At 37.5% G+C, this 23,157-nt stretch overlaps 1 protein-coding gene and 2 pseudogenes across 1 annotated transcript in view; 2 read left to right on the top strand and 1 right to left on the bottom strand.

Moving 5' to 3' along the window:
- ZMYM4 (zinc finger MYM-type containing 4) overlaps positions 1 to 23,157 on the top strand; it is a 174,601-nt gene that overhangs the window by 48,981 nt on the left and 102,463 nt on the right. The gene's annotated exons all lie outside the window — the stretch shown is intronic.
- Positions 4,938 to 5,811, top strand: LOC132516287 (neuropilin and tolloid-like protein 2; annotated as a pseudogene).
- Positions 14,171 to 14,283, bottom strand: LOC132516625 (U2 spliceosomal RNA; annotated as a pseudogene).

Here is a 23,157-nt window from a genome sequence, read left to right as displayed (position 1 = left end):
CTTGTGCAAGCTTCCTGATAGGAGGGACTGGTGGTGTGTAGAGCTGGGTATTGCTCTGTTGGGCAGAGCTCAGTAAACGTTTAATCCGCTTGTCTGCTGATGGGTGATTATCATTTATGTAGGTTATTCCAGCTCCTCGTCTGAAATGATTCTTATATTTGTATATATTGTGAAATGATCACCACAGTAGGTCTAGTTAACACACATCACCATAGTGTTAGAAGTTTTTTTCTTTGATGAGAACTTTGAAGATCTGCTCTTTAGTAACTTTTAAATATGTAGTACAGCATTATTAACTGTAGTCATCATGCTGTACATTATATCCTTACAACTTATTTGTTTTACTAGTGGAGGTTTGTACCTTTTGACCCCTTTCCCCGATTTTGCCTACCCCTTTCCCCCCCAACCTCTGGCAACCATCAGTGTGTTCTCTGTATCTATAAGCTTGTGTTTTTTTTTTTTTTGATTCTACGTGTAAGTGAGATCGTGCAATAGTTGTCTGTCTGTCTTATTTTACTTAGTATAATGCCCTCAGGGTATATTCATGTTGCTGCCGATGGCAAAACTTCCCCCTTTTCTATGGCTGAATAATATCCATTGTGTATCTATGCCACATTTTTTTAATCTGTTCATGTATTGATGTACACTTAGGTTGCTTCCATGTGTTGGCTATTGTAAATAATGCTGCAGTGAACATGGAGGTGCATATATCTTTTCCAGTTAGAGTTTTCATTTTCTGTGGTAAATTCTCAGAAGTGGAATTGCTCAATCATATGGTAATTCTGTTTTTAATTTCTTTGTTTTAATAAATTTATTTATTTTATGTATTTATTTTTGGCTTCGTTGGGTCTTCGTTGGTGCACATGGGCTTTCTCTAGTTGCAGTGAGTGGGGGCTACTCTTTGTTGCGGTGCGCGGGCTTCTCATTGCGGTGGCTTCTCGTTGAGGAGCATGGGCTCTAGGTGCACAGGCTTCTGTAGTTGTGGCGTGCGGGCTCTAGAGTGTAGGCTCGGTAGTTGTGGTGCACGGGCTTGGTTGCTCCGTGGCATGTGGGGTCTTCCTGGACCAGGGCTCAAACCCGTGTCCCCTGCATTGGCAGGCAGATTCTTAACCACTGTGCCATGAGGGAAGACCTATTTTTAATTTCTTGAGCAATCTGCATACTGTTTTACATAGTACCTGCACCAGTTTATGTTGTCACCAACAGTACATAAGGGTTCCCTTTTCTCAACATCCTCACAAGAAGTTATTTCTTGTCTTTTTATTAATAGCCATCTTAACAGGTTTGTGGTTTTGATTTGTATTTTCCTGATGATTAATGATATTTAGCTCATTTTTCTGTACCTGTTCATCATCTGTATGTCTTTGGAAAAATATTTGTTTAGATTCTCTGCCCATTTTTTAATTGGAGTGTTTTCTTTTTTCCTATTGGGTTGTATGAGTTTTTGGTATACTTTGGATATTAATCTCATCAGATATGTGATCTGCAAGTATTTTCTCCTGTATGTTGCCCTTTCATTTGGGCCATGGTTTCCTTTGGTGTGCAGAAGGTTTTTAGTTTGATGTAAACCCACCTTCTTTTTTTCTTTCTTTGCCTTTTATTTTTGCTGTTAAATCCAAAAAGTCATCTGCAAAATTGATGTCAAGGAGCTTAGTGTCTATGTTTTTCTAGGAACTTTATGGTTTCAATTCTTACATTCATGTCTTTAACGATTTTGAGTTACTTTTTGTGTATGGTGTAAGATAGTGATCCAGTTTCATTCTTTTGCATGTGGTTGTACAGTTTAATGTGACTCTTTAGAGTCCTTGGGATTATTTGTTGTAAATTTTGAGAGAGGGCAATTCGTTGTGAGAGAATGGGGTGGGGGTTAGATAGCAGCTGTCTGCTGTTATGATTAAGCTTTACATTTTGAGATCTCAGAATACGTTGTGTTGTTTTTTTGTGTGTGTGTGTGGGATAGGTATTTATTTATTTGGCTGCATTGGGTTTTCGTTGATTCACGCAGGCTTTCTCTAGTTGTGGCAAGCAGGGGCTACTCTTCATCATGTTGTGCGGGCTTCTCATTGCAGTGGCTTCTCTTGTTGCAGAGCACAGGCTCTACGCTTGCAGGCTTCAGTTGTTGCAGCACATGGGCTCAGTAGTTGTGGCACGTGGTCCCTAGACTGCGGTGGCTTCAGTAGTTGCGGCACATGGGCTTAGTTGCTCCGCAGCATGTGGGATCTTCCTGGACCAGGGATTGAACCCGTGTCCCCTGCATTGGCAGGCAGATGTTTAACCACTGTGCCACCAGTGAAGTCTCACGTTAAGTTCTAATTTATTCATTTTTCAAGTAATGCTATTTGTGAACTGTACTTAAGTGGCATATTCATAGTTTAAGTATATTTTGATTATTTTTGAATCATTTTATTTTATTACAAAAGCATTTAGTCATTTTAGACAGTTTGAAAGATTTTTAAAAGATATAAAAATAAAAATCTTTTGTAATTTCACTACTCAGTATATTTATTTATGATTATGTATAAGCTTATCTTGCATGTGTATGTGTATTTTATTTTAGAAATGAACAAATGCTAAAATTTCTTTTTTTGGATTTGGTGTATAGTTGTATGAATTTTGAACACAGACATAGATTCCTGTAACCAGCACTACAAACAAGATTCTTAACAATCCTGTCACTCCAAGAAACTCTAGTGTGATATTTTTTTTATAGTCCTATTATCTGTTCCTGCTTAACCACTGGCAACCACTGTTTTGTTTTCTGTCAGTATAATTTTGTGTTTTGGAGACTTGTGAAAGGTGAACTGAAACAGAATGTTAACATTTTGAGACTGGCTTCTTAGAATCAATGTTTCATCACTTTAAGTGGAATTTAGATACCACCATATAGGTGTTTTATCCTTCCCTTTTATATTGTTGTTGTCATATTTCATATACTTATCAAATTTCTATTGTATAATGTTATAATTTTTACATTCAGATGTCAAATATATGTTAAAAGAACTCAAGGGTAGAAGATTGCTCTGTGTTTATAGTTATTCAGGTAGTTACTAGTTTCTGTTACTCTTTCTTCATTCCTGATATTCTGAATTTTTTTGATATCATTTCACTTGGGTCAAGAAACTTTCTTAACAATTATTTTAGAGCAGGTCCACTGATAGTCAATGCTTTTAGTGTTCCTCATCAAAGAATATCCTTATGTCACCTTTATTTCAAAAGGTATATTCATTGTATATAGATTTATGAGTTTAACAGTTCTTTTTTCCCAGCACTTTAAAAATAGTTTCCTTTTTTTTTTAGCATCCAAGATTTCTGATGAGAAATATGCAGTGATAAGTAAAATGTTTTTCTCTGCCTGTTTTCGAGATGTTTTTCTTTGTTTTTAGTTTTCAGCAGTTTAATTATGAGTGTCTTAATGTGAATATCTTTAGATTTATCCTGTTTGGGGTTTGCTTATCTTAAATCTGCAGATATATATGTGTTTTTTCAAGCTTGTGAAGTTTTCAGCCATTATTTCTTCAAGTATTTTTTCTGCACTCTAGGGATTCTGATTACAAGAATGTTGTATTTTGATATGGCTCACAGATTTCTGAGGCACCATTCTTTTTTATCCCCTCAATCTTTTTTTCTCTTTCTTTTAAGATAAAGTGATTCTGTTGATCTATTTTCATGACTCTTTCCTCTCCATCTCTGTTTTGCTAATGAGCCCATGAATGAGAGATTGTTTTAGTTTTATTCATTATGCATTTTTTATTGTGGTAAAGTATACATAACAAAATTTACTATTTTACCCATTTTTAAGTGTTGAATTAATTGGCGTTAATAACTTTCACATTGATTTGTAAACCCTATCCATCTTCAGAACTATTCCATTATCCCAAACTGAAACTCTTTACCCATTAAATAATGACTATCCCGTTACCCCCTTGCCCCTCCCCCCAGCCCCTGGTAACCACTCAGTGAGTTCTTATTTTGGTTTTTTGATATTTCAGTTTTAAAACTTTAATCTGTTTTTTCATTATATCTTCTGTTTCCTTGTTGAGACATTGGTCTTTCTGTTAGTTTTTCTGTCCTTAAGTTGTTTCAGAGTTTTAAATCTTTCTGTTTTCACTCAGTATATGTGTCCCATCATAGTACTATATTCAGATCTACCTTATTTGTGTGTGTGTGTCTATGGTGTTAAAATATACATAACATTTGCCATTTTAATCATTTTTAAGTTTAGTGGCAATAAGTATATTCAGAATATTAGGGAAACATCACCTCCAACTTCAGAACTTTCTACCTCATTCTTTGTAAAGTCTGCATAGAATTCCATAGTATAATGTGTATTAATAAATAACTTAATTGTTTCCCTGCATAGGGACTTTTTAATAAATTTTCATAGTTGGAAATTATGTGGCAAAAATGTCTATCCTGCATGTTGTTAAAAATAAGCTTTTATCTGTTACTTTGTTCCCAGGGACAGTTCTGGAAGTTAGGGTATTTGTAAAGGGTGTGTGTGTGTACGTGTGTGTGTGTGTGTGTGTGTGTGTGTGTGTGTGTGTTGGCTAAGATAAAGACCTTTATTGTATTATCAGTTGTTGCCATTTTGTTTTTAAAAAATTATATTAGGCCACTTCAGCGGGGTCTGTGCTGTGGCCGCAGGCAGACTGGCCTGCATGGGTCTGGTCCCTCGTGTCTGCGCTCTCAGGCTGTAAGCGGTCGATGGGATGGAGTGCTGCAGAGCAGGGTGTGGTACCCGTCGTGGGGCTGGGGCAGCACGAGAGCCTGCTGAGAGGCTTGGGTATGGCGGGCGCCAGACCTGAGGCCTACTCCGCAGGGAGCAACCTGGTGCGGGCTATGGGGACGGAGTGGGCAGCTGCCACGCTGAGCTGTGAGCCCTGCGCTTCCACTGCCGCTGCTTCGGCCCCTCGCGAAGCGCCGGGCAGCTCGGGAACATGGCCCTGGAGCAGCTCTGCTTGGTCCTCAAAGTGTTGTTAATAACAGTACTTGTAGTGGAAGGGACTGCTGTGGCCAGAAGGCCCAAGATGGAGAAAATATTGGAATCAAGCACATTCCTGCAACCCAGTGTGGGATTTGGGTTTGAACCAGCAATGGAGGTCATTTTGCTTCACCAAATTATCCTGACTCATATCCACCAAACAAAAAATGTATCTACATTTTGGAAGGTGCTCCATGTCAAAAAACAGAGTTGACCTTTGATGAACATTATTATATAGAACCATCATTTGAAAGTCAGTTTGATTACTTGGAAGTTCAAGATGGGCCGTTTGGTTTCTCTCCACTTGTAGATCGTTGCTGTGGTGTGAAAAGCCCTCCATTAATTAGATCACCAGGGAGATTCATGTGGATTAAGTTAAGTTCTGATGAAGAACTTGAAGGACTGGGATTTCCAGCAAAATATTTGTTTATTCCAGATCCAGACTTTACCTACCTAGGAAATTGCCAGTTTGAGCTGTCAGAAGCTGACGGAATAGTACGTTCTAGTGAGGTAGAACAAGAGGAAAACAACAAAACCTGGCCAAGCAGTTGATTGCATATGGACGATTAAAGCTACTCCAAAAGCTAAGTTGACATGGAAAGTGGATCAAGGGACTTACTTCTATGGTGGCACACTGGTTAAGAATCCGCCTACCAATGCAGGGGACATGTGTTGGAGCCCTGGTCTGGGGAGATCCCACCTGCCGCAGAGCAACTAAGCCTGTGCACCACAACTACCGAGCCTGCGTTCTAGAGCCCGCAAGCCACAACTACTGAGCCCGCATGCTCTATGGCCTGTGAGCCACAACTGCTGAGCCCGTGTGCCACAACTACTGAAGCCCGCATACCTAGAGCCCGTGCTCCACAAGAGAAGCCAGAGAAGCCACTGCAATGAGAAGCCCTCGCACTGCAACAAAGAGTAGCCCCCACTTGCTGCAACTAGAGAAAGTCCACGCACAGCAACGAAGACCTAACGCAGCCAAAAATAAATAAATAAATATATTAAAAAAAAGAGTTATATTCAAAGTGTATATATTTTATTTATTTTTATTTTTTTGCGATACGCGAGCCTCTCACCGTTGTGGCCTCTCCCGTTGCAGAGCACAGGCTCTGGACGCGCAGACTCAGCGGCCATGTGGGATTCTCCCAGACCGGGGCACAAACCCGTGTCCCCTGCATTGGTAGGTGGACTCTCAACCACTGCACCACCAGGGAAGCCCAAAAGTGTATATATTTTAATTGTGTACATAGTATAACTTATCTGGGCTTACAATTTTATTTTTTGTTTATCAGAGTGATATATGATTATTTAAAATTTTGAATATTACATAAGTGCTTATAATTGAGATTATATATATATCAACTCTTATGTAATTTATGCATACATATAGTTATTATATATTCCTGGTTTAAAGAGGTGCGTTTCAGGTGTATGTATGTCCTTTCAAAAAGGGAGCAGTTAATCTTTAAATAATTCTAAAACAGCATTTATAGAATCTCATTAGCTAAGAGTTTTACAGACAAATGATTGAGTTCATCCAGTTTCTCTAGCTAGGAAATTTTATATAGATTATCTTTTCCTCACTTTTGGAAAGAGAGAGCACATATAGACATATTTCAGAGATACTGTGTGTTCAGTTCCAGATCACTGTAATAAATCGAATATATCAATAAAGCAACTCACATGAATTTTCGGTTTCCTAGTGCATATGAAAGTTATATTTATACTGTATTATAATCTACTGTGTGCAATAGCATTGTATCTGAAAAAACGATATGCATACCTTAATTTTAAAATACTTTGTTGCTTAAAAATGCTAACCATTATCTGAGCATTCAGCAAATCATATTCTTTCTGGTGGAAGGGCCTCCTGCCTTGATGTTGATGGCTGCTGACTGAACAGGGTGGTGATTGCTAAAGATTGTGGCAACTGTGGCAATTTCTTAAAATAAGACAACAATTAAGTTTGCTGCATGAATTGACCCTTCCTTTCACAAACGATTTCTCTGTAGCATGTAATGCTGTTTGATAGCATTTTACCCCCAGTAAAATTTCAATATTGGAGTCATTCCTCTCAGACCTCATCACTACTTTATCAACTAAGTTTATATGATGTTCTAAGTCCTTTGTTGTTATTTCAAGTCTTCACAGCATCTTCACCAGGAGTAGATTTCTTCTCAAGAAACCAGTTTTTTGCTCATCCCTTAGGAGTTATAACCAACTCCTTGTTGATTATAATTTCATCATGAGATTGCAGAAATTCAATCACATTGTCAGGGTCCAATTCTAATTCTGTTTCTACCACATCTGCAATTACTTCTTCCACCAAAGTCTTAAACCCTTCAAAGTCATCCATGAAGTTTGAAATCAACTTCCTCCAAACTCCTGTTAATGTTGATATTTTGACCTCTTTCCATGAATCATGAATGTTCTTAATGACATCTGGAATGGTGAATCCTTTCCAGGAGGCTTCCAGTTGGCTTTGCCCAGATCCAGCAGAGGAAATCACTGTGTATTGCAGCTGTAGCCTTATGAAATGTATTTCTTAAGTAATAAGACTTGAAAGCCACAGTGACCTCTTGATCCATGGGCTGCAGAATGAATGTTGTGTTAGCAGACACGAAACAACATTAATCTCCATTGGAGATCTTGAGTGACCAGGTGCATTGTCAGTGAGCAGTAATATTTTGAAAGGAATTTTTTTTTTCTGAGCAGTAGGTCTCGACAGTGTGCTTAAAATACTCAGTAAACCATCTTTTCAACAGATGTGCTGTCGTCTAGGCTTTGTTGTTGTATTTGTAGAGCACAAGCAGAGTAGATTTAGCATAATTCTTAAGGGCCCTTGGATTTTCAGAATGGTAAGTGAGCTTTGGCTTCAACTTCAAGTCACCAGCTACATTAGCCCCTACACGAGAGTCAGCCTGTCCTTTGAAACTTTGAAGCCAGGCATTGACTTCTCTAATTATGAAAGTCCTAGATAGCATCTTATTCCAGTAGAAGGCTGTTTCATCTATCTTGAAAATCTGCTGTTTAATGTAACCACCTTCATTAATTATCTTAGATCTTTTGGATAACTTTCTGCAGCTTCTACATCAATACTTGCTGCTTCACTTTGTACTTTGATGTTATGGAGATGGCTTCTTTCCTTAAAGCCCATGAGCCAACCTCTGCCAGCTTCAGTCTTTTTTCTGTGGCTTTCTCACCTCTCTCAGCCTTCACAGAACTGAAGATAGAGTTAGAGCCTTGCTCTGGATTAGGCTTTGGTTTAAGGGAGTGCTGTGGCTGCTTTGATCTTCTCTCCAGACCACTAAAACTTTCTCTGTATCAATAATAGGGCTCTTCTGCATTTCTATCATTCGTGTGTTCACTGGAGTAGCACTTTTTATTTCCTACAATTATTTCTCCTTTGCATTCACATCTTGGCCAACTGTTTGGTGCAAGAAGCCTAGCTTTTGCCCTGTCGGCATTTGACATGTCTTCCTCACTAAGCTTAATCATTTCTAGGTTTTGATTTAAAACGAGAGGTGTGTAGCTCTTCCTTTTACTTGAACACTTAGAAGCGATTGTTGGGTTATTAACTGGCCTAATTTCAATATTGTTGTGTCTCGGAACAGGGAGGCCTGAGGAGAGGGAGAGAGGGGGGAGATGGCTGGTTAGTGGAGCAGTCAGAACACACACACTTATCAGTTAAATTCACTGTCTTTTATAGCTGCAGTTCATGACACCCTGAAAAGATTACAATGTTAATATCAAAGGTCACTGATCACAGATCACTGTAAAAATATAATAATAATGAAAAAATTGAAATATTGTGAGAATTACCAAAATGTGACACAGAGACAGAAAGTGAGAAGCTTTTGTAAAAAGGGTGCTGATAGGCTTACTTGATGCAGGATTGCCACAAATCTTCAATTTGTAAAAATCTCAATGTGTAAAGTGCAATAAAATGAAGTGTAATAAAACAAGGTATGCCTGTATGCATTTAACAAAAAGTTCATTTAAAATGGCAAATAACTCTCATGTTTTTCTTTTTTAAAAAAATATTTATTTATTTTTGGCTGTGTTGGTTCTTCGTTGCTGCACGTGGGCTTTCTCTAGTTGCAGCGAGCGGGGACTACTGTTCGTTGCAGTGCACGGGCTTCTCATTGCGGTGGCTTCTTCTGTTGTGGAGCACGGGTTCTAGGTGCGGGCTTCAGTAGTTGTGGCACACGGCCTCAGTAGTTGTGGCTCACGAGCTCTAGAGTGCAGGCTCAGTATTTGTGGCGCATGGGCTTAGTTGCTCTGTGGCATGTGGGATCTTCCCGGACCAGGGATTGAACCCGTGTCCCCGGCATTGGCGGTGGATTCTAAACCACTGCGCCACCAGGGAAGTCCCAACTCTCGTTTTTTTATAAGGTGAATGATCCAGAAATACTAAGTTTTCAATCTTGTTAGACATATTTTTATTGGTTTCTTTTTTACTGGTCTGTCAGATTATCTGGGATTAACATAACATGACACAGTAAATTAGGTGTGAGAACTAAAAACTATGAAAATTTAGTTAAAAATTATTTTTCAACTAAAAATAATTTTTTTTAGTGACAACTTAAGTTTGATCCTTCTGGCCTCTACCTATATTATCTTGTTTAATATATTAAATGTTACACTAAAGTATAATTACATACAATCTTATTACCATACATTAATTGTGGCTTTGGAAAAAACACAGAAAACTTAGATTTTGTAAATGTCTTTCGTGATAGAAAAAGTGTGTTATCACTAAAGGAATTAATATTTTAATTTCAATTAAACTTGAACTGACTGGGCTTGCTTTTAAGTTATTCTTTAAATAGAAGTGCTTGATCATGTCTGGTTAGTTCTATGAGATACTCTCTCTTAAGAAATTTTAAATATTTAAATCATATTTTCTTTCTAATATATATGCATGACAGCCGTTATTGGGCAGTGATGAATACACTCAACGATCCGTACAGTTTGGTGCTACTGCCTAAGGGGCCAGTAGTTGTACCCAGAATTGATTTTATACCATTAGTGCTAATGTCAACACGGTAAAAATACATGGAATGTCTTAGTTTTACTGTGAAAATAGTTTTGACTTTGGGGGACTCCTGAAAGGATTCTGGGACCCTTATGGTCTAAGAACCACATGTAGAGAACCACTGCTTCTGGGGTTTTATTTTTCAGAGGTTTCTTAGATGGCGGCAGATATTTGTAGGCTGAGTAATCTTTGTTTGCCTTTGTTTTTTCATTCCACAGATACTTTGAAGCTAGACATCAGTTAACTTTTCAATGTTTTGTCAATATATGATTTAGGAGATTTCTTCGGATTGATTTTTACTTTTTTGGGTTGTGGCAGTTTGCACCTTGATTGATGTCAGGGATCCGAGGTTTTTACTTTTACCTTAAATAATTGAAGAAAACTTTTATTTGTTTTAAGTTTTATAATTTACAACTTTGTATTTGTTGTAGATATTAGGAAGCAGTGAAGATATTTCCCTTGAGGGATATCACGAATTTTATTATTATTTTTTTGTTTTTTGCTTTCGTTTTTTTCTGGCCGCAACTGTGTGGCCTGTGGGATCTTAATAACAGTGAATATTTTTTGTTTTGTTTTGTTTTGTTTTGTTTTGGCCATCTGACATGTGGGATCTTAGTTCCCCGACCAGGGATTGGACCCTCGCCCCCTGCATTGGAAACTTGGAGTCTTAACCACTGGACTGCCAGGGAAGTCTCATGAATTTTATAATAAATGTTCCTGAGCTTCCAAATGAGGAACCAAATTTATACATCATTTTGGAGTAGAAAATTTGATGACAAAGGTATAGCTAAACAGTTTCAAACATATTATAAAGCATCATGGGAGCACATATTTTCCTTCTTCCTTAGTTTATGTTTCAGGGTAAATGCAGCATTCTATCAATACATATTCAGATTGAAAGGGAGACATTGTCCACCTATTCAAAAATGACTTTTCTTTTTCCTTTTTAAATCTGGATAGCTTAATTTTCTCCTTAGCTGTTGTGAAAAAAGTCATAAAAGAAGTTATTTTAGGACGATAGCTTTTCACAGTTGAGTCTGATTTTTATTTGAAGTTTTTTTCTCAGTGATGACTGAGAATCTATACTCTGTCTATATTTGGTGATAAATATTGTCCATTTTATTTATAAGGTTTTTGTAGCTATTTGAACAAATGTCTTTTCCATTAAAATATGCATGTTAATTAAGCAGTGAAATGATACATTCTGTGACTCTTTAGTAATACATTTCTATTGTCTGAGTTCAATATAATTCTGAATTTGGAATTAATTCAGTTGCTTCAGTTCATAGAATTATGAATTTGTAAAATCCAGCTTACTTCAGTTGTTTCTTTTGTTTTTAAAATTAATTAATTTTTGGCTGTGTTGGGTCTTCGTTGCTGCGTGTGGGCTTTCTGTAGTTGCGGCGGTTTGAGGTTACTCTTCGTTGCGGTGTGCGGGCTTCTCATTGCAGTGGCTTCTCTTGTTGCGGAACACAGGCTCTAGGCACGCGGGCTTCAGTAGTTGTGGCATGCGGGCTTAGTAGTTGTGGGTCGTGGGCTCTAGAGCACAGGCTCAGTAGTTGTGGTGCATGGGCTTAGTTGCTCCATGGCATGTGGGTTCTTCCCGGACCAGGGCTCGAACCCGTGTCCCCTGCATTGGCAGGCGGGTTCTTAACCACTGCGCCACCAGGAAAGTCCACTTAAGTTGCTTCTAATTGTAACTTTGGTGACAGCACGTGAGATACTAATTACAAACACTAAGTATACTTATAGTAAGTTGATAGTGAGTCAGTTTTGTTTTGTTGGAGAAATCGAGCCCATTTAAGTTTTAGTTCATGTCAAAGTAATTTTAGTGGAAATAATTATTATATTTTACTTTACATAAATTTTAGAATGAATAAAAATGTGAAGAGTGCGGATTTGATTCCATTTTAAGGGAAGACTTGTCAATATCTTAAGTCATTTAATTGGGAAAAAAGCACCTAAGGAGAGAGAATGAGGTCTACTTTTTTAGTGTCTTCATCAAGTTTTCAGTCTCCGTTACACCAATTTGAGTTTTTAGTTTATGCCTAGCTTGAAGGGAATTGTGAGCATCAAGTTTGAGAGGCTGGAGAGAACTTTTAGGGTATTGTAGACCAACTTCATTCATTTATATGGGTTGAAGAATTTGAACCACGGAAGAGTTAAGTTTCTAGTTTAAGGTCTGTTAGTGAATTAGAAGCAGAGTAGCATCTAGAAAGAAACTCTACTGATGCTAACAGTCTTTCTTGAGACCTATTACATATTTGACAGCAAATATTTTCCACATCTAACTACATACTTACATTTTGTTTACTCTGTACAGTCAGTCTTCACTTTGCAGGCTTCTGATATGCTCGAATTTCTGTTGGTATAGTTTAGTTAAAAAACACCGGTCACCTAACAATACAGTTCAACTGTCATTTACTGTGGTATGTTAACTGAATAATTGTGTAGTGTATAAACTTTGATGCTCGCTCTTCAGTTCACAAATCACTACATATATCAATAGATAGATGCCCATAATAATTGGTGACCAATCACATTACTTCTCTCAAAGTCTGTTGGAGGTTGGTCACTGTGCGTCTGTTATTCATTTTTTGTACAGATAGCAAAGTTTACAGATGTGTTACCTCTTTGTTTTCCAATGATAAATTCATGTGACATTTTACAAAACTGGACAATCAAAGGAGAGAGTTGACCAGCAAAGATGGAAGTTCATCAAAGAAATGAAAGGTGATAATACTAGATCTGAAAAATTGGATGTTATAGAAGATTTGAAAGTAGTGGCAGGTAGTGAAGATAGGACAAGTACTTTTCCTGTATGAAGGTTTGGTATGAACTGTATTGAAAACATGAGATGAATATAAAAAATAAGGTAAAATTGCTTCAACATCATATAGTTTAAATTGTAATAGAAACAGATCTCAATCAGTTTGGCTAACATTCATGCCAAGCTGCATTGAAAGAAAACTAATTACGAGGAGACTGAAGAAATTTTCATTACCAGTAAGGGCTGGTTTCATTTCAGAATCAGCATGCTGCTAGAGCAGATAGGGATGCTGCTGTGAATTTTACTCCCAGATTCCAAAGATTAGTTGAGCAAATAATTGATCATCAACTATTTAATGTGGGATAGGTCTGTTTTGGAAGGCAGTCTCATCAGTAATTTATGTGATGGAAGACAGGATCATGAAGTGGTCATAAGGTGGAGAATATAGATATAAAGTCTGAGGAACTTAGTAAAGGCAAATTTATGAACATAAATGAAGAAAAGTGATTGTGACAGAAAGGATAAAAATGTCTCAGAGGAAGTGACTGGAAAAAATATCACGTTAAAGGAACTCTTGGAAGTATATGACAAGATTGAAAGGGCAAAGGATAAAATGTTGCATGTCCAACCAAACTTGGAAAGATTTATGACATTTTGCCAAGGCTTGGAAGAGATACTTATTCTGTATCATAAGTTATATGAGGAAAAGAAGGAGGTAAGCACTGTCTTACTTTCTTGGTAAGGTTTTTACAAAGAAACAAAATACTGATTCTCAATGTTTCTTATGTTTTAAATTATAAAATAGTAAATATTACACAGTATTCTTCATTTCTCTATACATTTTAACTGACAGTAAAAGAGTCTTAAACAGAACAATGTAATTTTTTCCCTTTAATTATTCAGATTGCTTTGCTTGATTTCAGATTGCAAAGTCATTTTTGTGGTCCTGTACTACAGTGCAAAGTGAGCACTTCCTGTATAAAAAGTATGTTTTTCCCATAAGAAATTTGTTATATTTTCCAAGTTGATAAAATGATTATAAAGATTATCAATATGAATAAATTTGAAGCTTTAAGTAAAGGATGTTTGAATTGGAGTAGCAATAGGGAAAAAAGACTAGCATTACAATTGTGGGGTTGAGGGAAGAGGACTGGACATTTAATTTGGAGTGGTCTGTTGCAAGCATAAAAACTATTTGATGCTCCTGCTTAATTTTTGTGATTCTTGCAAATTTTAAAGTAAACTGAGGATGTTTAAGTTTTTAATATAAAATGAGTTTTAAATACTTATTAACTAGTAAAAGTAATTCTTTTGTTCAGCAAACATTTATTGATCTTCTGTATGTTAGGCATTGTTGTTGTAGGTGCTAGGCTTACAGCAGTATGGGACAGACACAGATCTCTCTAGACTAGAATATACTTTAACTTTCTTCCTGCTTTGAACTGGTAAGAACAGATACTACACTTGATCTTAGCCGAAAGGCCGAGAAGTGATTCCCTGCTTTGAAAAATGTGGAATCTCTAATTCTTTATGAGTCTTGATTTCATTTAGGTTCTGTTGAAAGAAACTAACTATTTTTACTTTTTGTATAACTTTAAAGGCTTTTGTGTAGACAGTGTTTATTGTTCCTTTTTTAGATAGTCTCCAAAATGGGGTTACAACTCCAGGTTTATATAACCCCTGTCGATGGGATATTTCATGATACAGCTTCAGAGATGTGGATGGGTACTTGATTTCTTATAGAATCCCCAACTTGGGAGTAAAGTTTTTATAGTTGCTGTCATAGACGCATCTGTAGGTGTAGAGCTGGGAAAGAGTTGTGAATTCTGCCTTGTTCAGGAGGTTGGATGTTTGTGGATTATGTGAGATTATGGCATCGTTAAAGAGTTGTAACTTTAGTTTAGACATTAGCTATTGATTTTAAGACTGGAGAAGCTTAAACACTGCACAGTGGTCTAGAGAGATGAAACTACGTGATGGATTGGGTGAGCTGTAGGTCATTAGCTAGAGTATTTGCTTTGGGAATGGGGATGTAATGGGTATATGAAGGCAGGAAAAGATGAAGCAGTAGAGGAAGTAGGGCCAGACTGTGGAGGGTCAGAAGTTTGGGCTTTTTTCTGGGGAGCCTTTTTCACAGCGCTATGTGTGTGTACTTTTAAACTCTCAGTACCTCCATTTCTTCACCTACAAAATAGAGGTGTTAACAGTACTTACTTGATGAGATTTTGAGGAGGTTAAATTGAATTAAGTCATGTAAAGTGCTTGAAAAAGACCAGACACAGGGTAAGGTTCTTGCTAAGTATTGACCACTAATCATTATGGTTTGTGAACCATTGCATCAGGTAATCTAAAAAATTCTGTAATCAGGCAGTTGATAGAAATGATAATCACAAATGGTTAATAACTATATGGAAAGATGCTTCAAAATTATGAAAATGAAAGCAATTAAATGTAAATAAAACAGCAAAATGCAAATTTAAATGAGATAACATCTTTTTCCTACCAAATTGAGGATGGTGAATAAAACTCCATGCCAAATGGTGGAAAAGTTCTATAATATTATATTTGGAAAAAATATCTGATCACAGAACTCTTTTTTCTTAAGGCCCCTTGAAGGTTTTGCATAACAAATAATGAGAAATGCAAAGTTATGATATTCACTTTATATAAAAGATACTGAGAGATTATACAACACAATGTGCTATGGCCTATAGGTATCCCACGATAAAAAAGATTTATCTAGAAAGTGATACTGACACATACATAAGTTAACTGTGCCATAAGTGACTGTAAATGAAATGTGAATCAAGTGCTACAGAGAAGGAGTCAAGAATTCTAAATGGGTTATCAGAAAAGGCCTTATTGAAGAGCTGTATTTTAAAGAAGCACTGGAGAGAATTCCCTGGTGGTCCAGTGGTTAGAACTCCACACTTCCACTGCTAGTGGCTCTGATTAAATCCCTGGTTGGGTAACTAAGATCCTGCAAGCTGCGCAGCGCGGCAGAAAAAAAAAACAACAAAAAAACCCAGCAGTAGCATTGGAATTTTATCAGATAGAAGTCATTCCCAGTAGAAGGAAAACAATATGAGAATGGTATGATGAGAACTTTGGGTAGGAGTAAGAAATAACCTTACTCCATAGAGTAATTTTCAGAGCACGAATCTTCCTTCTTGCCATCTCCTTCATTTTTTTTTCTTAGGATAAAGTCCAGTGTCTAAACATGACTAATACTTAGGGTGACCAAACTGAGACTTTTTTTTCTTTGCTTTTATTTTTTTGGCTGCACCCTGTGGCATGCCAGATCCTTGTTCCCCGACCAGGGATCAAAACCTGCGCCCCCTGCATTGGAAGCGGGGAGTCTTAACCACTGGACCGCCAAGGAAGTCCCAAACTGAGACACTTTTGAGAGTGAAAGGGAGCACATTAACAATTACATGGGGATGATAGGCCTAAGCTGAGATGCTTTTGGCTAACTGGAATATGTGGTCACCCTGTCTATGAAGAATGTCCAGTGTTTGGCCCATGATTTGTCATCAGCTTTATTTTACAGTGCTGACCTGCTTTACTGCCAGAATTCTTATCCACCTAGTCTTTCTGAATTTTGAATTCTCTATTTTATCTCCTGCTAAGAACCTTTACATTTGCTGTTCTTTTCTTGAACCTTCTCTCCCATCTTTTCACCTGTTTTAATTCTTAGTCATCCTTCAGATCTTAAATTACAGAACAGTGTTTCTTTGTCTCTCCTGACCTCCTGTATAGGTTAGCTCATCATGGAGAGTAGTGGTTTATCTAAAACCCTAAGATGTGTTGGAAATATAACTGATAGTCTTACTACTGATCAGTTGAAGAGAATGGAGGAAAAGTTTTGAGAGTTCTTGTTTGACTTCCAGGGTGTTGGGGCTACTACTAAAATGAAAAAAGGTGAAAAGAGTAGGTTTTAGAGAAGAAGATGCTGAAGCACATTTGACAGTTTTCAGTATCTGCTTAATCATTGAAAAATCCACCTTCAGCTCCCTCAACTGTTTTATAGCTATTGGTCTATTGTTTAGTTTTCATTGAATAAATTTATCATATAAACTCTCAAATTGTTACAGATATTAAAACCAGTTTGAGAAAAGTGTTTATGGTATTAGGCATTCTAGCAATTATGTCCAGGGAATTTGTGAAGTTGTATGGAGGATCAAAGAGAAAAGTAACTTTTTTTTTTTTTGCGTTACGCGGGCCTCTCACTGTTGTGGCCTCTCCCGTTGCGGAGACGCGCAGGCTCAACGGCCATGGCTCACGGGCCTAGCCGCTCCGCAGCATGTGGGATCTTCCTGGACTGGGGCATGAACCCGTGTCCCCTGCATCGGCAGGCGGACTCTCAACCACTGCGCCACCAGGGAAGCCCAAATTAACTTTTTTAAAATAAAATAAAAATTATTGGTTTAGGATCCAATAAGTTTCTTTTTTTAAAAAAATTATTTTATTCTTGGCTGCATCGGGTCTTAGTTGCGGCATGTGGGATCTTCATTGCGGTGCGTGGGCTTCTGTCTAGGTGTGGTGTGTGAGTTTTCTCTGTCTAGTTGTGGCACGTGGGCTCTGTAGTTTGCAGCATGCGGGCTCTGTAGTTGAGCCATGTGGGCTCAGTAGTTGTGGCATGTGGGCTTAGTTGCCCCATGGCATGTGGGATCTTAGTTCCCCAACCAGGGATTGAACCTCCGTCCCCTGCATTGGAAAGTGAACTCTTTACCACTGGACCACCAGGGAAGTCCCAATAAATTTCTAACTGTGATTTTTTTTTTTTTTTTGCCACACCACGTGGCACGTGGGATTAGTTCCCTGACCAGAGATCGAACCCGGGCCCCCTGCAGTGGAAGCGCAGAGTCCTAACCACTGGACAGCCAGGGGATTCCCTCTAACTGTGATTTTTTAAATGTTTAATTTTTTTTCTGCAGGTGGCTGTGGGTGGTGTTTATCAATTCACAGTATATTGGGATTTTTAATTCCTCCAGGGTTAGGGAACTTCAGTGTTCTGTTTTTTAAGTAAAAATATAGTTTATCCCCAATGCTTAATTTTTGAAATACAGAGGGCTGAAACATTTGCCCAGTGCTTTCCTTTTATTTTAAGCAGTGGACACATTTTTACAAGTGAAATGTTGTAATGAACCCTAATTTTTAAAACAAGGGAAGATATCTTTTATTAGTGTAATCATATTGCTCACATTTACTGTATATTTACTTTGCTAAGTACCATGCTAAATGCTTTTCATTTAATCATCCTAACAATCCTGGGAAGTGTAAGTATCACTATATATATATTTTGTGGGTAAGGAAATTTGAAAGTAAAAACCTTAAAGTTATTTATTTTATAAGTTTAAATATGAACAGTTATATGTTTTGAATGGGTAGAACCTATGAGACTATTTTGATAACTAAAAATGAACCGGTAATTTTTTGTCCTAAATTAATATCTATATCTAATTATATATTAATTCCTAAATTAATATCTATTTTTTTAATTTTAAGTTTTGTAGTACTGAGAAAATCCTTGCCCATACAAAATATTTATTATGGATTTAAAAAAAAATATTTACTTATTTGGTTGCACCAAGTCTTAGTTGTGGCAAATGGGCTCCTCAGTTGTGGCTCCAGGGCTCCTTAGTTGCGGCATGTGGGGTCCTCAGTTGTGGCATGTGAACTCAGTTGTGGCATGTGAACTCAGTTGCGGCATGCATGTGGGATCCAGTTCCCTGCGTTGGGAGCTCGGAGTCTCATCCACTGCGCCACCAGGGAAGTCCTGAAGTCAGCTTTGCTTTTAAGTCCAATTAAATCTTTCATGAAACTTGAGCGATGAGTAGTACATTAATTTCAAAGCTAAATTACTATTTGTATCTAATTTCTTATTTATAAATATACAGGCTGGACAAGAAGCACCCAAACATATTTAGCGAAATCACTATATTGTAACAAAGCTAAGTCTTATTACTTGTACATTTGTTGACACCCCATTGGTTAGATTATAGGCCAAGCAGGTGTTCTGGAGTCCGATGGAGTCCATAATTGAGAGTGATGTTAGTGTGACCTGCTTGGGCAATGTTAAGTGAGTAGTCACCAGCAGGTTTGAATTAAAACAAATAAAAACTCAAAAAAACACACAACCCAATCAAAAAATGGGCAGAAGATCTCAATAGACATTTCTCCAAAGAAGACATATACATGGCCAACAGGCACATGAAAAGATGCTCAACGACACTAATTATTAGAGAAATGTGAATCAAAGCTACAATGAAGTATCACCTCACACCAGTCAGAATGGCCGTCCTCAAAAAGTCTACAAATGATAAATTCTGGAGAGGGTGTGGAGAAAAGGGAACCCTGCTACACTGTTGGTGGGAATGTAAATTGGTACAGCCACTATGGAGAACAGTATGGAGGTTCCTTAAAAACCTAAAAATAGAGCTATCATATGATCCAGCAGTCCCACTCCTGGGCATGTATCTGGAAAAAACCAATAATTTGAAAATATACATGCACCCCAATGTTCACTGCAGTACTATCTACAATAGCCAAGACATGGAAGCAACCTAAATGACCATCAACAGATGAATGGATAAAGAAGATGTACATATATACAGTGGAATATAACTCAGCCATTTTAAAAAAGAATGAAATAATGCCATTTGCAGCAACATGGATGGACCTAGAGATTATCTTACTAAGTGAAGTAAGTCAAAGATAAATATCATATGATATCACTTATATGTGGAAACAAAAAGAATGAAACAAATAAACTTATTTGCAAAACAGAAAGAGACTCACAGACTTCAAAAACAAATTTAAGGTTACCAAAGGGGAAAGGTGGGTGGGAGGGATAAATTAGGAGGTTGGGATTAACATATATACTACTATATATAAAATAATCAACAAGGACCTATTGTATAGCACAGGGAACTCTACTCAATACTCTGTAGTAACCTATATGGGAAAAGAATTTGAAAAAGAATAGATATGTGTATATGTATAACTGAGTCACTTTGCTGTACACCTGAAACTAACACAACATTGTAAATCAACTATACTCCAATATAAAATAAAAAGGATTTTTAAAGAAGAAAAAAACAACAACAAAATCAAAATGAGTCAAAGACAGACTCTCCCCTAATTGATGCTCTGCCTTATCAAGAAGTTCAAATACATAAAGAGTTAGCGCTAAAATGAGGTAACCTCATCACACAGGAAATTGTACTTGAGGGACTTCATTGTATTAAACATATTATTTATTTAACACATTTGAATGTATATTTTAAAAATTATTCTTTAAAAAATACTGGTATATGCCCACATAACAACTCCCTGTTAATCTTGTTTCAGTAGTGCCTTTTGGTTTTTAATACCTAAACTTTATAGAAGTATTTTTCTCAATGTGTTTTTAAAACAGCTTAATAGAGATGTAATTCGTATGTCATGCAGTTCACCCATTTAAAGTGCATAATTCAGTAGCTGTATTTTCACAGTTGTGCAGCCACATCAACGTTAGAACATTTTCATCACCAGAAAAAAGAAAGGCAGTATTGTAGAAAAAGTGCATTATCTTCAAACACTTGGATCCCCTTCTTTCTTTTTTTCTTACATATTTTACTTTATTTTAAAAAATTTTATTGGAGTATAATTGCTTTACAATGTTGTGTTTCTACTGTACAGCAAAATGAATCAGCTGTACATATACATATATCCCCTCTTTTTTGGATTTCCTTCCCATTTAGGTCACCACAGAGGACTGAGTAGAATTCCCTGAGCTGTACAGTAGGTTCTTATTAGTTATCTATTTTATATTTAGTATCAATAGTGTATATATGTCAATCCCAATCTTCCAATTCATCCTACCACCCTCGGATCCCTTTCAGTGCAGACAAGTGCTTTCATTCTTTGGCTTGCAGTCACATCTCCCATTTCCCTTTTATTCTAGAACATAGCTCATTGAGTGGAATGGTAGGTAGAATAACCTTTACAATTTCTTTTCTTTGCTTTCCTTTTCAGTGTTCATATCATTGAATTCAGTTATGTTAAATGTGTTTAATGAATCACCTGCACTATAATTTTTTATTTTCTCTTTTTGTTTGCTTTTGGAAACTCTGACATTTCACCAGGATGTATCTTTTTTTTCGCTTTCTCTTTGTTATTTGGTGGACCCATTCAATCTCAAATATTAATTTATTTAGTTCAGGGAAATTTTCTTCTATTATTTCACCTGTCTATTGTTCTCTTCTTTGGATTTGCCTTTGAGATTTCTGTTACACCTAATCGTTTAATCTTCCATGTTTTCATATAAAGTATCTTCCAACTCTTTGACTTTTTGTTTTTTGGAAACTGATTGAGAACTCTGTCGTTAGCTTGGCCAGTAAGATTTTTATTTTTGCTGCCATTTTCTTGTTTCCAAATATTTTCTCATGTCTCCTTTTCATGGCCCATCTAAATATTTTCTGATGTTTAGTTTTTTGTATCAGTAGCCTCTCAGATATCTCAGATACCACTTAAAATATTTTTTAGAAGTTCGTTTTCTGTAAATTGTTTCCTTCTGGAGTGGTTATTCTGTTAATTCACCTTGAGCCTTCTCTTTCCCATAGTTAATTTCTTTCAGAAACCTGGGATCCTCGGTTGTCTGTTCACATTTATGAGTGTTAGCTAGCTGTCGTGTTGTGTTTCATCTGTAGTTACGTAGGTAGTTCTTTTTCCCTGAAGTTTTTCCCTTGAATGGGGAGATTTCACTCTAGCTTAGTAGGCAAGGTTTATCACAAAGCTGACTTGTTTCTGTTTTTGCCTCATTGATGAGTAGTAGGTAGAGAAGCAGGAGATTGGAATGCTCAAACTTGCCAAAGTGAGGAGACCTTTGAAGACTAGGAGTGAAACATACTAGTAGTGTCTTTATTAGCTTCTGGGTGGAGTTGCCGCTGCTTTACTTTTTTCCCCCCATGTCTGTTTTAAAGGCCTGAAATTACGTCAGACTTGGCTCTGCTTCTGTCTTGGGCCCTAACATACTCAAAAAGGAACCATTCCTGTAATATGGCTTACTTTCATTTAAAGAGAAGCAGAGGGACTTCCCTGGTGGTCCAGTGGTTAAGAATCTATCTTGCAATGCAGGGGACGCTGATTTGATCCCTGGTCAGGAAACTAAGATCCCACATTCCACAGGGCAACTAAGCCTGCGCACCGCAATTAAGAGCCCGAGTGCCACAACGAAAGATCCCGCGTGCTGCAACTAAGACCCGACGCAGCCAAAAAATAAATAAATATTAAAGAGCAGCAGACTTCTGGCTTTAGCCTAAGAGCAAAACCTATTGATGCTGGTTGTTCTGTTTAGTTATTATTTTTTTAATTAATTAATTTTGGTTGTGTTGGGTCTTCAGTGCTGCACGCGGGCTTTCTTTAGTTGCCTCAAGCAGGGGCTACTCTTCGTTGGGTGCGTGGGCTTCTCATTGCAGTGGCTTCTCTTGTTGCAGAGCACGGGCTCTAGAGTGTAGGCTCAGTAGTTGTGGCGCATGGGCTCAGTAGTTGTGGCTTGCAGGCTCTAGTGCACAGGCTCAGTAGTTGTGGCACACGGGCTTAGTTGCTCCGCAGCATGTGGCATCTTCACGGACCAGGGCTTGAACCTGTGTCCCCTGCATTGGCAGGCAGATTCTTAACCAATGCGCCACCAGGGAAGCCCTGTTCTGTTCAGTTTTGATTAGAAGTTTTACATAGTTCTTAATAATAAGTGTTGTTAGTAAGTTCTCAGTAAGTGTTGGCTGTGTTTTTTATTATTATTATTACAAAAGTATATCATCCTCTGTATTTTGTGATAGGAAAGTGATTTTTGAAAAATAAGTAGCTTTTTTGAATCACTTTTCTGTACACCTGAAACCTTGTAAACCAACTATACTTCAGTTTTTTTTTTTTTTTGCGGTACGCGGGCCTCTCACTGTTGTGGTCTCTCCCATTGCGGAGCACAGGCTCCGAACACGCAGGCTCAGTGGCCATGGCTCACGGGCCCAGCTGCTCCGCGGCATGTGGGATCTTCCCGGACCAGGGCACGAACCCGTGTCCCCTGCATCGGCAGGCGGACTCTCAACCACTGCGCCACCAGGGAAGCCCTATACTTCAGTTTTTTAAAAAAACCTTAAAAAAATAAAATAAGTAGCTTTTTTATAGTGAGGGCATGTATTTATGTCTTCATTTTTGGGTTGCGGGCTTTGGCCTGAGAACCCGTTTTATTCATTCTGAATTTTACTTTACTCTGTTTGGTGGTGTTTTTGTTCATGTTGTTGTGAATTCATATACTTTGGGTTGAAGATTACAGCTCTAAGGAGAGCAAGGAGGGACACTAAAGGATATGAATGAAGGATATGATAA

This window comes from Lagenorhynchus albirostris, chromosome 2 (assembly GCF_949774975.1).
Source record: "Lagenorhynchus albirostris chromosome 2, mLagAlb1.1, whole genome shotgun sequence".
Lineage (NCBI taxonomy): Eukaryota > Metazoa > Chordata > Mammalia > Artiodactyla > Delphinidae > Lagenorhynchus > Lagenorhynchus albirostris.
This window is presented reverse-complemented; position numbering and strand designations above follow the sequence as displayed.